General features: G+C 37.0%; 1 protein-coding gene across 1 annotated transcript in view; it reads left to right on the top strand.

Moving 5' to 3' along the window:
• CHSY3 (chondroitin sulfate synthase 3) overlaps nucleotides 1-13,170 on the top strand; it is a 311,594-nt gene that overhangs the window by 91,449 nt on the left and 206,975 nt on the right. The window lies entirely within an intron of this gene.

The raw sequence follows: 13,170 nt of genomic DNA on the forward strand, positions 1-13,170 counted from the left end.
TTTGTAGTTGCCGTCACCTTCTGTAACTTTGGCTTTTAAATCTGTGATCGGCCTCAATGTTTTGCTTGAAAAAACTAAGCCATTTCTAATTGTAACATGTTGTTCTATTTGAGGCAATTTCCTAATAAATCCCCAGTCATACCATGTTATATCAAATCTATATGAACTCTAAAGCAGTAGTTCTGCATTTAAATTCTCACAAATATTCATTATTATTATTATTATTATTATTATTATTATTATTATTATTATTAGATACAATAAGTTTTGTTCTGTGTTTTGAGTGTTGGAGTGTTTTGTGTTTTCAGTGTTGGGTGCTCAAAACACTGTTCCGAATGTTTTATAAATGTTGTCACATAATTTTCATCCTTATCCTTAGAAGTAGGTACTATTTATTATGTGCTGTTTCAGATGGGAAAAATGAACTCAGAAAGTTTAAGTGACTTGCGCAAGTTTAGATGGCAAATTAATACGTGTTAGAATCAGGATTCTGGTACTAATCACTCATTCTGACTTTAGTAGGTAACCACGTTACTGTCTTTTTTATTTTAAGATTTTATTTATTTATTTGAGAGAGAAAAAGAGAAAGCATGCATGGGGGGAGGGGCAGAGGGAGAGGGAGAAGCAGACTCCCTGCTGAGTGTGGAGCCAGATGTGGGCCTTGAAGACATAGGGCTCTTCATGGGGCTCATGGTGGGGCTCAATTCCAGGACCCTGAGACCATGACCTGAGCCAAAGTCAGAAGCTTCACTGACTGAGCCAAAGTCAGATGCTTCACTGACAGCCACCTAGGTGTCCCCATGTTACTGGCTTTTAAGAATGATCTGGTTCCAAAGCATCTGTGTACATAAAACAAACAAAAAACAAAAAAACAAAGGCAGGGCATATTCATAGAGGTTGTGTTTATTCCTTTTAGACAAGGAATGTACACTAAGAGATATCCAACTGTAGTAAATAGCCCCTTCTCAGGGCTACAGTTCACAAGTTAGAAAACCCTGGATTTGTATGTTTAGGAATTTTTTTTTCTTTTTTTTCTTTATATTTTCCTTTTCTCCCTCCCACCCTCCCTCCATCCTTCCTTCCTTTCCTCTCTCTCTCTCTCTCTCCATCCCTCCCCCAGCCCCAGGTTTTTCTCTCTAATTCTAGCTATAGAACATGGGACTTAAAACCAAATAGACCATGTCAATGCCTAGTTCTCTTTTGCTAACCCACTTATTTTGAGAAAGTTACTGAACTGCCTTGAGACTCAGTTTTCCCATCTTAGAAAGGAATAATAATACCCTTGTGATAGTCATTTCAGTTTAAATGCTTTTGTGCCTGGGAAGTGCATAACCACAGTAGCTGTTGTTACTATGATTAAATTTCGTTATTATTGTCCATATTATTACTTTAGGTCACACCAGAGCCTCACTTTCAGTAATACACTCAACCAGTGCAGCCCACTTGATTGTCATTGCTTTATGCTTCAGAGCTAATGGAATCATTTGCTTATAATATCTTTTGAGAAACTGTGTCATTTCATACACTGTCTGTAAATCTCCTAACAAACTACACAAGATGACCAGTGGGATATGGTGGCATTTTTGACTCTCAGAACCCCAGAGCTCTTTGGATTTGTGGATATGTTTATTTTTCCATCTTTCTGCAGCATTTTTAAATGCTGTAGAACTTAATGCCAGCAATGGTTCCTGTCTTACAACAAATACACTGGATTTCTTGATTCATTTCTTAGTTCATTACTAGACAGAACTTGTGTTAAAAGTTACAGTCAAGTTTCATGGATAAGTTTCATATGGTCAAGCTCTTGAGGAGAGGCCTTCTAAATCAGACTGGATGTTCCAAAATATTCCTTATTATTTTAATGGCAAACACATAGCAATTCTAAGGTCTGCCATCACCAGCGCACAAACACAGTCACATGTACACGCATGCTGCATCACTGGCTTTCTTTTCTCTTCTTTACAGCATTTATCATTATATGTAACAATCTTACTTGTTTACTTGTTTATGACGTCTTTCTTGCCATACTCAAAAAACCCATAAAATTAGAGATATTATCAGACTTGTTTTCAGTATCCCTAGTGCAAAGCACATTTCCGGAATTTAAATGAGTTTTTTTTTTTTTTTTTTTTTTTTAATTTATTTGAGAGAGAGAGAATGAGAGACAGAGAGCATGAGAGGGAGGAGGGTCAGAGGGAGAAGCAGACTCCCCGCCGAGCAGGGAGCCCGATGCGGGACTCGATCCCGGGACTCCAGGATCATGACCCGAGCCGAAGGCAGTCGCTTAACCAACTGAGCCACCCAGGCGCCCTAAATGAGTTTTTTTTAAGTAATTAATGAAACCATGCAAAATGCCAATGTCTGGCTCATAATAATGTCTTCTGTAAATGTTTTTTTAGTTTCCTCCTCTTTGTTTTGTTTTGTTTTGTTTTAAGAGAGTGAGCACACATGTGTGAAAGTGGGGGAGGGGGAAGGGCAGAGGAAAAGGGAGAGAAAGAATCTTAAGCAGGCTCCACACAGAGCCCAATGTGGAGCTCGATCCCATGACCCTGAGATCATGACTTGAGCTGAAATCATGATCAGACACTTAACCGACTTAGCCACCCAAGTACTCCTCTTCCTCTTTCTTGAATCATCTTTGTATGAACCTGTGATGGTTAAAGTCCATCAGTGGACACATCTCAGATGACTTGACCCATTTTTAAAAACTTCAGCTCTTTTGCATTTTTTTCACAGAACTAGAGCAAACAGTCCTGAAATTGGTATGGAACTGCAAAAGATCCCAAATAGCTGTAGCAATCTTGAAAAAAACAAAACAAAACTGGAGATACTACAATTCCAGACTTCAAGTTATATTTCAAAGCTGTAGTAATCAAAACAGTATGGTCCTGGCACAAAAAATAGACACATAGATTGATGGAATAGAACAGGAAACTTAGAAATAAACCCACAATTATATGGCCAATTAATCTTTGACAAAAGAGCCAAGAATATGTAATGGGAAAAGAACAGTCTCTTCAACAGATTGTGTTGGGAAAATTAGACAGCAACATGCAGAAGACTGAAACTAGACCACTTTCTTACACCATACACAAAAATAAACTCAAGACGGATGAAAGACCTAAATGTGAGACCCGAAACCATAAAATCCCGGAAGAAAACATAGGTAGTAATTTCTCTGACATAGGTTGTAGCAACATCTTTCTACGTATGTCTCCTGACGCTAGGGAAACAAAAGCAAAAATAAACTATTGGGACTACATCAAAATAATAACCTTCTTCACAGCAAAGGAAGCAACCAACAAAACTAAAAGATAACCTACTGCATGGGAGAAGATATTTGCAAATGACTTACCGGATAAAGGTTTAGTATCTAAAATATGTAAAGAACTGATACAACTCAACACCCAAAAAACATATAATCCAATTAAAAATGGGCAGAAGACATGAACAGACATTTTTCCAGAGAAAACATCCTGGTGGCCAACAGACACAAGAAAAGATGCTCAACATCACTCATCATCAGGGAAATACAAATCAAAACCTCCATGAGATACCACCTCACACCAGTCAGAATGGCTAAAATTAACAAGTCAAAAAACAAGTGTTGGTGAGGATGTAGAGGAAGCACTGTTGGTGGGAATGCAAACTGGTATAGCCACTGTGGAAGACATTATGGAGAGTCCTCAAAAAATTAAAAAGAGAACTACCCTATGATCCAGTAATCACACTACTGGTTATTCACCCAAAGAATATGAAAACACTAATTTGAAGGGATACATGTACCTCTGTGTTATTGCGGCATTATTGACAATAGCCATATTATGGAAGCAGCCCAAGTGTCCATCAATACATGAATGGATAAAGAAGATATGGTATATATACATGATGGAATATTAGCTATAAAAAGGAATGAAATCTTGCCATTTGCAACAACATGGATGGAACTAGAGAGTATAGTGCTAAGCAAAATAAGTCAGTGAGAGAAAGACAGATACCATATGATTTCACTCATATGTGGAATTTAAGAAACAAAACAAATGAACAAAGAAAAAAAGAAGAGACAGGCCAAAAAGTAGACTGTTAACTATAAAGAACAAACACTGCTATTCAACATAATACTAGAAGTCCTAGCCTCAACAATCAGACAACAAAAAGAAATAAAAGGCATCCAAATTGGCAAAGAAGTGAAACTCTCACTTTTTGCAGATGATATGATACTTTATGTGGAAAACCCAAAAGACTCCACCCCAAAACTGCTAGAACTCATACAGGAATTCACTAACGTGACAGGATATAAAATCAATGCACAGAAATCAGTTGCATTTCTATACACCAACAACAAGACAGAAGAAAGAGAAATTAAGGAGTCAATCCCATTTACAATTACACCCAAAACCATAAGATACCTAGGACTAAATCTAACCAAAGAGGCAAAGGATTTGTACTCAGAAAACTATAGAATACTCATGGAAGAAATTGAGAAAGACACAAGGAAATGGAAAAACGTTCCATGCTCATGCATTGGAAGAACAAATATTGTGAAGATGTCAATGCTACCTAGTGCAATCTACACATCCAGTGCAATCCCCATCAAAATACCATCCACTTTTTTCAAAGAAATGGAACCAATAATCCTAAAATTTGTATGGAACCAGAAAAGACCCCGAATAGCCAGAGGAATGTTGAAAAAAGAAAAGCAAACCTGGTGGCATCACATTTCTGGACTTCAAGCTCTATTACAAAGCTGTAATCATGAAGACAGTATGGTACTGGCACAAAAACAGACACGTAGATCAATGGAACAGAATAGAGAGCCCAGAAATGGACCCTCAACTCTATGGTCAACTAATCTTCGACAAAGCAGGAAAGAATGTCCAATGGAAAAAAGACAGTCTCTTCAACAAATGGTGTTGGGAAAACTGGACAGCCACATACAGAAGAATGAAACTGGACCATTTCCCTACACCACACACAAAAATAGACTCAAAATGGTTAAAAGACCTAAATGTGAGACAGGAATCCATCAAAATCCTAGAGGAGAACACAGGCAGCAACCTCTTCGACCTCAGCTACAGCAACTTCTTCCTAGACACATCGCCAAAGGCAAGCGAAGCAAGGGCAAAAATGAACTATTGGGACTTCATCAAGATAAGAAGCTTTTGCACAGCAAAGGAAACAGTCAACAAAACCAAAAGACAACCGACAGAATGGGAGAAGGTATTTGCAAATGACATATCAGATAAAGGGCTAGTATCCAAAATCTATAAAGAACTTATCACACTCAACACCCAAAGAACAAATAATCCAATCAAGAAATGGGCAGAAGACATGAACAGACATTTCTCCAAAGTATACCCAAATGGCTAACAGACACATGAAAAAGTGCTCAACATCACTCAGCATCAGGGAAATCCAAATCAAAACCTCAATGAGATACCACCTCACACCAGTCAGAATGGCTAAAATTAACAAGTCAGGAAATGACAGATGTTGGTGAGGATGCGGAGAAAGGGGAACCCTCCTACACTGTTGGTGGGAATGCAAGCTGGTGCAGCCACTCTGGACAACAGCATGGAGGTTCCTCAAAAAGTTGAAAATAGAGCTACCATACAATCCAGCAATTGCACTACTGGGTATTTACCACGAAGATACAAATGTAGTGATCTGAAGGGGCACATACACCCCAATGTTTATAGCAGCAATGTCCACAATAGTCAAACTATGGAAAGGGCCTAGATGTCCATCAACGGATGAATGGATAAAGAAGATGTGGTATAAATATACAATGGAATATTATGCAGCCATCAAAAAATGAAATCTTGCCATTTGTAATGACGTGGATGAAACTAGAGGGTATTATGCTAAGTGAAATAAGTCAATCAGAGACAATTATCATATGATCTCACTGATATGAGGAATTTGAGAAACAAGACAGAGGATCATAGGGGAAGGGAGGGAAAAATGAAACAAGACAAAACCAGAGAGGGAGACAAACCACAAAAGACTCCTAATCTCAGGAAACAAACTGAGAGTTGCTAGAGTGGAGATGGGGGCAGGGGTGGCTGGGTGATGGACATTGGGGAGGGTATGTGCTATAGTGAGTACTGTGAGTTGTATAAGACTGATGAATCACAGACCTGTACCCCTGAAACAAAGAATACATTATATGTTAATTTAAAAAATTAAAAAAAAAAAAAGAACAAACAGATGGTTGCCAGAGGGGAGATTGGTTGGGAGATGGGTGAAATAAGTGAACAGGATTAAGAGTACACTTAAGAGCACTGAGTAAAATACAGAACTGTTGAGTCTCTGTAGTGTATACCTGACAGTAATACTCTATGTTAACTTCACAGGAATTAAAATAAAAAAAATTTGAGAATTAATTGATGTACAATTTACATAAAACAAAATATAACGGTCTTAAGTGTAAAAAAAACCAAACTTCTTGCTCTTTTGTTTCATTCTCAAGGATGACTTTTTTGAACAAGAAAACCAAACTAGTTCACTATCTGTGCTTACTTTGTTATAACCAGTATATGATAATATACGCCATATATATGAGCAATATATGGTACCCACCTCATCTTCTCTCAGACAGTAAAGTTCCAGCAGGAACGATAACCATTGTTTAATCTGACTTATCTTAAGTTTGGTTTTCTTTCATTGAAAAAGCTATCCATGGGACACTTGGGTAGCTCAGTCGGTTAAGCGTCTGCCTTCAGCTCAGGTCATGATCCCAGGGTCCTGGGATGGAGTCCTGTGTCGGGCTCCCTGCTCAGCGGAGAACCTGCTTCTCCCTCTGCCTGCCACTCCCCCTGTCGGTGCACTCTCTCTCTCTCTCTGAAAATAAATAAATAAAATCTTTAAAAAAAAGAAAAAGAAAAACTATCTATGAATAGTTTCTAAAAATTAAACAAAAACTGTACAGTGATATTATGTGTCTTTTCTGCCTCAGACTCTTTGACTTCATGCCCAGAAGGAATTATTTAATTTGCAGTAATTTAGCAGTAAAATATTGAAACATTTTACTGTTATGCTAGCATCTATGTGTGTGTATTTACTTAAATGAATACTACATTTGCTGTTAACCCCTTGGTTATTTTTCCTCACTTGGGGGATTTTATTTATTTATTTGAGAGAGAGAGGGGAAGCAAGCACAAGTGGGAGGGGGGAAGGGTAGAGGGAGAAGGAGAGAGAATCTCAAGCAGACTCCATGCTCAGCATGGAGCCTGACTCGGGGCTCGATCCCACAACCCTGAGATCACGACCTGAGCCAAAACCCAAGAGTTAGATACTTAACCAGCTGAGCCACCCAGATGCCCCTAAGTATGTCTTTTTAAGATCTTTCTATATTAGTCCATGAGGATTCTGATTCTTTCTTCTTTCTTTTTTTTTGACAACTGCCCTGCGGTATTTCTTTATGTGCATATGATTCTATTTATTGAATAGTCTATTAGCAAACATTTAGAGAGTTTTTAGCCTTTAGCATTTAAAAACAATGCTACAATAAATATTAGCATAAATACTTTTTATAATATACATATTTAAATATATCCATAGGATGAATTCTTGAAGTAAAATCTTAGGTCAAAGAGTTTGCGCTTTCTAAGTGATAATAGAGATTGCCAAATTTTGTTCTAAGTCAATTTATAATTTTACTAAGAGTCTATAAAAGTGCCTTTCCTGCCAGGTGTTTAACAATATTGTTTATGATCAATCTTCTCAAATTTTGTTAATCTGATTAGTGAGAAATGCCAGTTCCATTTTAAGCTGTTTAACTTGCATTTTTTAATTACGTAGAAGGCTCAAGATCTTTTTATGTATTTGAAATCCATTTATATTCCTTTTTTGATCGCATTTTTCCTTTGTGTTTTTGCTTTTTCTGACTGATTTGTAGGAACTCTTCAATCAGTATGGAAATTGGTTCTCTCTCTGCTATATGTGGGAAAGTTATATTTTCAGTTTGTTGTTTGGCCTTTTAAAACAACTTTACCGTATTTTTTCATGGAAAAACTTTAAAAAATGCATTGTTAGTTAACTCTCTAAGGTTTTTGCCTTGATGTTCCATGCTAAATGGTCTCTCAGGTCACCCATTAATAGCACTTAGCACTATATAATTCCATCTTTGTGTGCAGTTACTCATCCAATTTCTGGCTCGGTCTCTAGACTGTGAATTCTGTAAGGTCGGGCATTAGCTTTCTATAACTCTCCATGTTATTCCCAGCACAATACATAGCTCCTGCCTACTCTAAAGAGCCTCTTAGGAAATGTGTGTGGAGTAAGGGAAGGAAGTAATATGTGATGTGATGTAATTCATTCACCTTAAATATGTGACTGTTTATAATCAAATGTGTGTTTATCACAGGCTGTAGTCCCAGTGGCATATAAATATATCTTCAAAAAAGAAAAAATGATCCTCAATTCAGTTTATGTCAGTATAAGTCATTGAAGACTCCATTTGAAATTATTTTCATATTTGTTCTAAGAACACTGATTTTTGTAAGGCTGTGCTTACTTGGATGTCATTTCCCTCTTACACAGCATCACTTTGTTCATTCAGAGAGCTGAAATCCCTGGCTTGCCAAGAAACTTGTGATGAAATTCAACATTATGTCTCAGAAACAGCTACCTTCTAACAGTGGTGAAAAAATATTCTTTATAAAGATCACTATGTTTTTTTAAGATTTATTTATTTATTTATCTATTTGAGAGAGAGAGAGAGAGAGTGAGCATGAGCAGGGCGGAGGGAGAGGCAGAGGGAGAAGCAGGCTCCCCGTTAAGTAGGGAGCCTGATGAGGGACTCGATCCCAGGAACCTGGGATCATGACCCGGGCCGAAGTCAGACGCTTAACCAACTGAGCCATCCAGGCGCTCCAAGATGATCACTATTTTTAAAGAGCTCAAAACTTTTTTTAAAAGAATAGACGCTTAGTTTTTCAAAGATAATGATTAAGAATAACATATATTTTACCTTCTGTTGCTTTTTATTAGAGATATGGACACGTTGAAGTTTTTCCACATCTTAGTTTAAAAGCGTCTTAGGATTTTGATGTAACATTTTGGAAAGCTGAACTATGAAAGTAGCGACAGGTACAAATAACAAGTTAGATGGAATGAGGGTACATAATTTTATTTGACTGTCAGTAACGAAAGAGTTAATGACAAGAAATACCTCCAATTTCAAATTTCAAGTCGACCCAAAATTTTTGCTTTATTTAAAAATCTACATCACTTCTGTTAAGTGTAAAGGATCTTGCTAACATGCATTTATATTCTGATATAGATATCTACTACCTTTTAATTATTTGTTATGAATTCATTCTCTCTGTCTCTCTCTCGCTCTTCCCTGTTTCCCCACCCCATCTAGGTAACCTAGAAGTTGATAATTATTTTACCGACTACAGCAAAAGCTAGGTATATTTCCTGGGTTCTTTTTTATGTGTGCACTCAGGAATTTCAACAAAGGGCTCCACCTGTCAGCCCCCAGGTGCCTTAGTGGTTGAATTCATTCTCCTAGGAAGGAAGAGATTATCTGAGACACAAATCATGATTCAGAAAGTTTGAGCAATTGGTTCTCTGTGGAATTTACTCTTTAAAATTCTCCTTTTTATTAAAGACATTGGAGTAAGTGGGCCACTAAAGAAATTACCCGATGGTGGAGGTGTTGTCAGTAACACATTAGGCATTGACTTTGTGTGCTTGGGACAGGACTTGGTACCAGCATCCAGTGAAGAGCCTAGCATGGGAACCAGGCAAGACCTCACTGAGATTGTCTTTTTTCCTTTATTCCACAGAATGGTACTCAGTGAGCATTCTGTGAAAATTTATCTATTGTTGCTTCTTAGGGGATAGTTATATGTGTAATTTAAAGCCTATGTATTAGCTATTCTTCATGGTTATTTCATTAAACATTATAGCATATTCTTTTTAAAAGATTCTTTTGCTCATAGAAATTGGCATTCCTTATTCTGAACATGTCTTCACCAACAGGTTTCTGTATTTTCAGTTAGGGGGAATACAAAATGTCCATACACCTGCAATTGACATTCAGAGATTTAACCCACAACCATAATCCCATAGAAGCCAAAACAGGGAAGAAAAAAAGTAGTAGCAAGACAAGTTAATTACAATTCTGCTCAGTTTCCTTTGGGTTATTGATATGTAAGCCAATGCTAATATTTAAATTTTAATTACTCTTCATGCCCTTGTTCTATTCTTTTTAATCCATGATGTTAGCAACAGAAGATGATATTCTTTTGCTTATATATGAAGGTAGTACAAAGTGGCTTTCTTCTGTGTCTCATTTTGTTGTCTAAGAACTCTGTCTCTTGCCTTTTATGGCTCAGGGTTTGGACAAATTCTACCAAGTCTACATAGTTAAGGAATAGTCTTTCCTGGGAAAACGTACATAGCCAAGGATCAGGAAGAGAAGGTGTGGGTGCCTCTCTTCCTCCTATTTCATAGAAAAACATGTCATGGTTAGGGTACTTCTAGGGCCATGCTCACAGAGGGGGAGACATAGTCTAATGGGTTCCATAAAGCCTGAATTTAGGATGCCAGATGTTTAAAAGCCTGGAAATGCCAACTGCCAGTGCTTGAAGACCTTAGAATACTTGGGATATTATATATAGTTCCCTTTGAAGATAGATGCGAGTCAGGGGAAGCTGAGCCTGGATGGCCCCTCCTATCAGTAGACAAGGGAGCCCCCATCCTAGCTAGCTTAATGTCTAGACATCCAGAATATGCCTAGAGTCATTTTCAAATAGTCCTGATCCCTGTTAAAGGAATTGGTGAGAACAGATCAGAATCTAAAGAGACAGAAGTAAATGTTAATAGTTGAAACTTGATAGGCATATTAAGTGTATTTTTCTTTCTGTCTTTTTTTTGGGGGGGAGGGCTTATTATTTTAATTCACATAGCCACATTTCCAACCTAATTCTTGTGCTCCCAGATGGCTTTATAAATGCTTTCATTTTTGTTTGTTTGTTTGTTTGTTTTTTAATTACTGTTTCTGTTTGCCTTGCTTTTAAATTTCCTGGGTGCAGTCCCACCTGCCTGGTGTCACTTGGCACAGGAATGTTATCAGGGCTTCTCAGGCAAGTTTCTACCCAAACTGATTTGTTCTAAGCTGTCCTTCAACAACTGAAGATCAGCTGTGCATTTTGTCAGAAACTTTGTCCTGTTTTTTGGTGTTGCCGATAGGGTTGTTGCTAATTAAATTGTTAGGACTCTGGGCAGGATATCGATGACAGCTCAGGTTCTTGCTTTCAAAATTGTAATGTGGTCAGGAGCATTATAAGTCAGGTAATGAGTTTTTCATGAGGTACACTGCTCTCTCGTCATCGACTTTGCTCATATGTAAAAAGAATATTTGTCTTTGTTTTCTTTGGATAGGAAGCTTTCAAGGAGCGATATTTTGCAGTTCTTTGTGGGGTTTGTTGTGTCAGAATGCCTTTTCAGATTTGTGGCTGATAGATGACAAATGGCAAGCTGATTTGGAAAAAAAATGACCTGAAGCCTCGTTGAAGAGGCTTTGTGGCTCACGTTAGACTTGGTGAAGGGCAGGGCAGCATTGACAACGCTGGAGGATTCAGCGTGCATGGTGTCCTTGCTCGTGTTCATGTGCGAAGGAGTCAGGGCATGGAGGGGTCAATAAACCACACAGGATAAAACAATATTTATTTAAAAAAAACTAAGAAAGCAGAACAGAAAAATTATCTCAAAGAACTAAAGGAGAAAAATTATAAAGTTCTTCCCTAGACAGTTTGAGACTTTGAGGTCCAATTTTATCTGAATTTTCTATAATGAGGAAAATTACTGTTGCGGGGCTGGCTTACATACCTTAAATGCTTTGAAGATTAATTCCAATGCAGACACAATTTTTTTGAAAAATCATCCTTTGAGGTATCATGAATCAATTTTTATCATATATTTTATTTATGTTTTAAAAGTGATTTATTTTTTTTACTTGTTGGAAAACAGATATTAAAGTATTAGGATTTTTGATAACTTATTATAAAATCCCATAGATAACACATGCTTAAATGAAAGTAGCATCGATGCAGGAATTTCACCAAGAGTCAGTATTTAATGCCCATTGTTGAAAAGTACCCATTTCAGGGTGATGCTGACACCTACCATCGTCATTTTAGTGCTGAAATTGGAGAATTTAAGAAAACAGTTTCTTTTAATGAAATTGATATGTGGGAAATTCAGTAAACCTTTATTTAAGCTAACTAGGACACTTTATAAGCATTTTATTCTTAATCCACATTGCATGGAGAAATTCATTGTGTGAATGAGAGTTCACTTTCTTTTATCTTTCAGCTTTATAAGAGCTAATTGACAAAATTGTAAGATATTTAAAGTGTACATTGTGATTTCATATATATATACATATATGTATATATATATATAGATAGTGAAAGGATTCTCTCCAACTAGTTAATTAACACATCCATCCCCTCACATGTTTATTTACTTATTTTATTATTATTATTATTATTATTTTTGGTTAGAACATCTAAGTTCAACTCTAAGCAAACTTTATATATTCATTACACTGTCACTATCTATAGTCACCATGTTATACTTTAGATCCTCTGACCTTTATTCATCTTAGAGCTCAAAGTTTGTACCTTTTTACCAACCTCTCCTTATTTTCCCCACCCTCTCCAATCCTTGGAGATTTTTACTTTTCTACTCTCTGTTTCTATGAGTTTGACTTATTTTTTAGATTCCACATATAAGTGATACCATGTGGTATTTATCTGACTTACTCACTTAGCATACTGCCCTCAAGTTTTATCCATGTTGTCGCAAAAAGCAAGATGTCCTTCTTTCTGAAGAGTATTCAGACATAGTTATGGCTGAATAATATTCCATTTTTTATATACTGCATTTCCTTTATCCACTCATTTCATCAGTGGACACTTAGGTTGTTTTCATGTTTTGGCCATTGTAAATAATGGTTCAATGAACATGGGGATGCAGATCCCTTTTTCAGTTAGGGTTTTCATTTCTTTCAGATAAATACCTAGACACAGAGTTGATATATTGTATGGTAGTTCAATTTTTAATTTTTTGAGGAGTCTTTATACTGTTTTCCACAATGCCTGCACCAATTTACATTCCCACCAACGGTGCACAGCATTCTCCACATCCTTG

The sequence above is a fragment of the Mirounga angustirostris genome, unplaced genomic scaffold (assembly GCF_029215605.1).
Source record: "Mirounga angustirostris isolate CCGP_5_RB_7025 unplaced genomic scaffold, mMirAng1.0.hap1 SCAF_7, whole genome shotgun sequence".
Lineage (NCBI taxonomy): Eukaryota > Metazoa > Chordata > Mammalia > Carnivora > Phocidae > Mirounga > Mirounga angustirostris.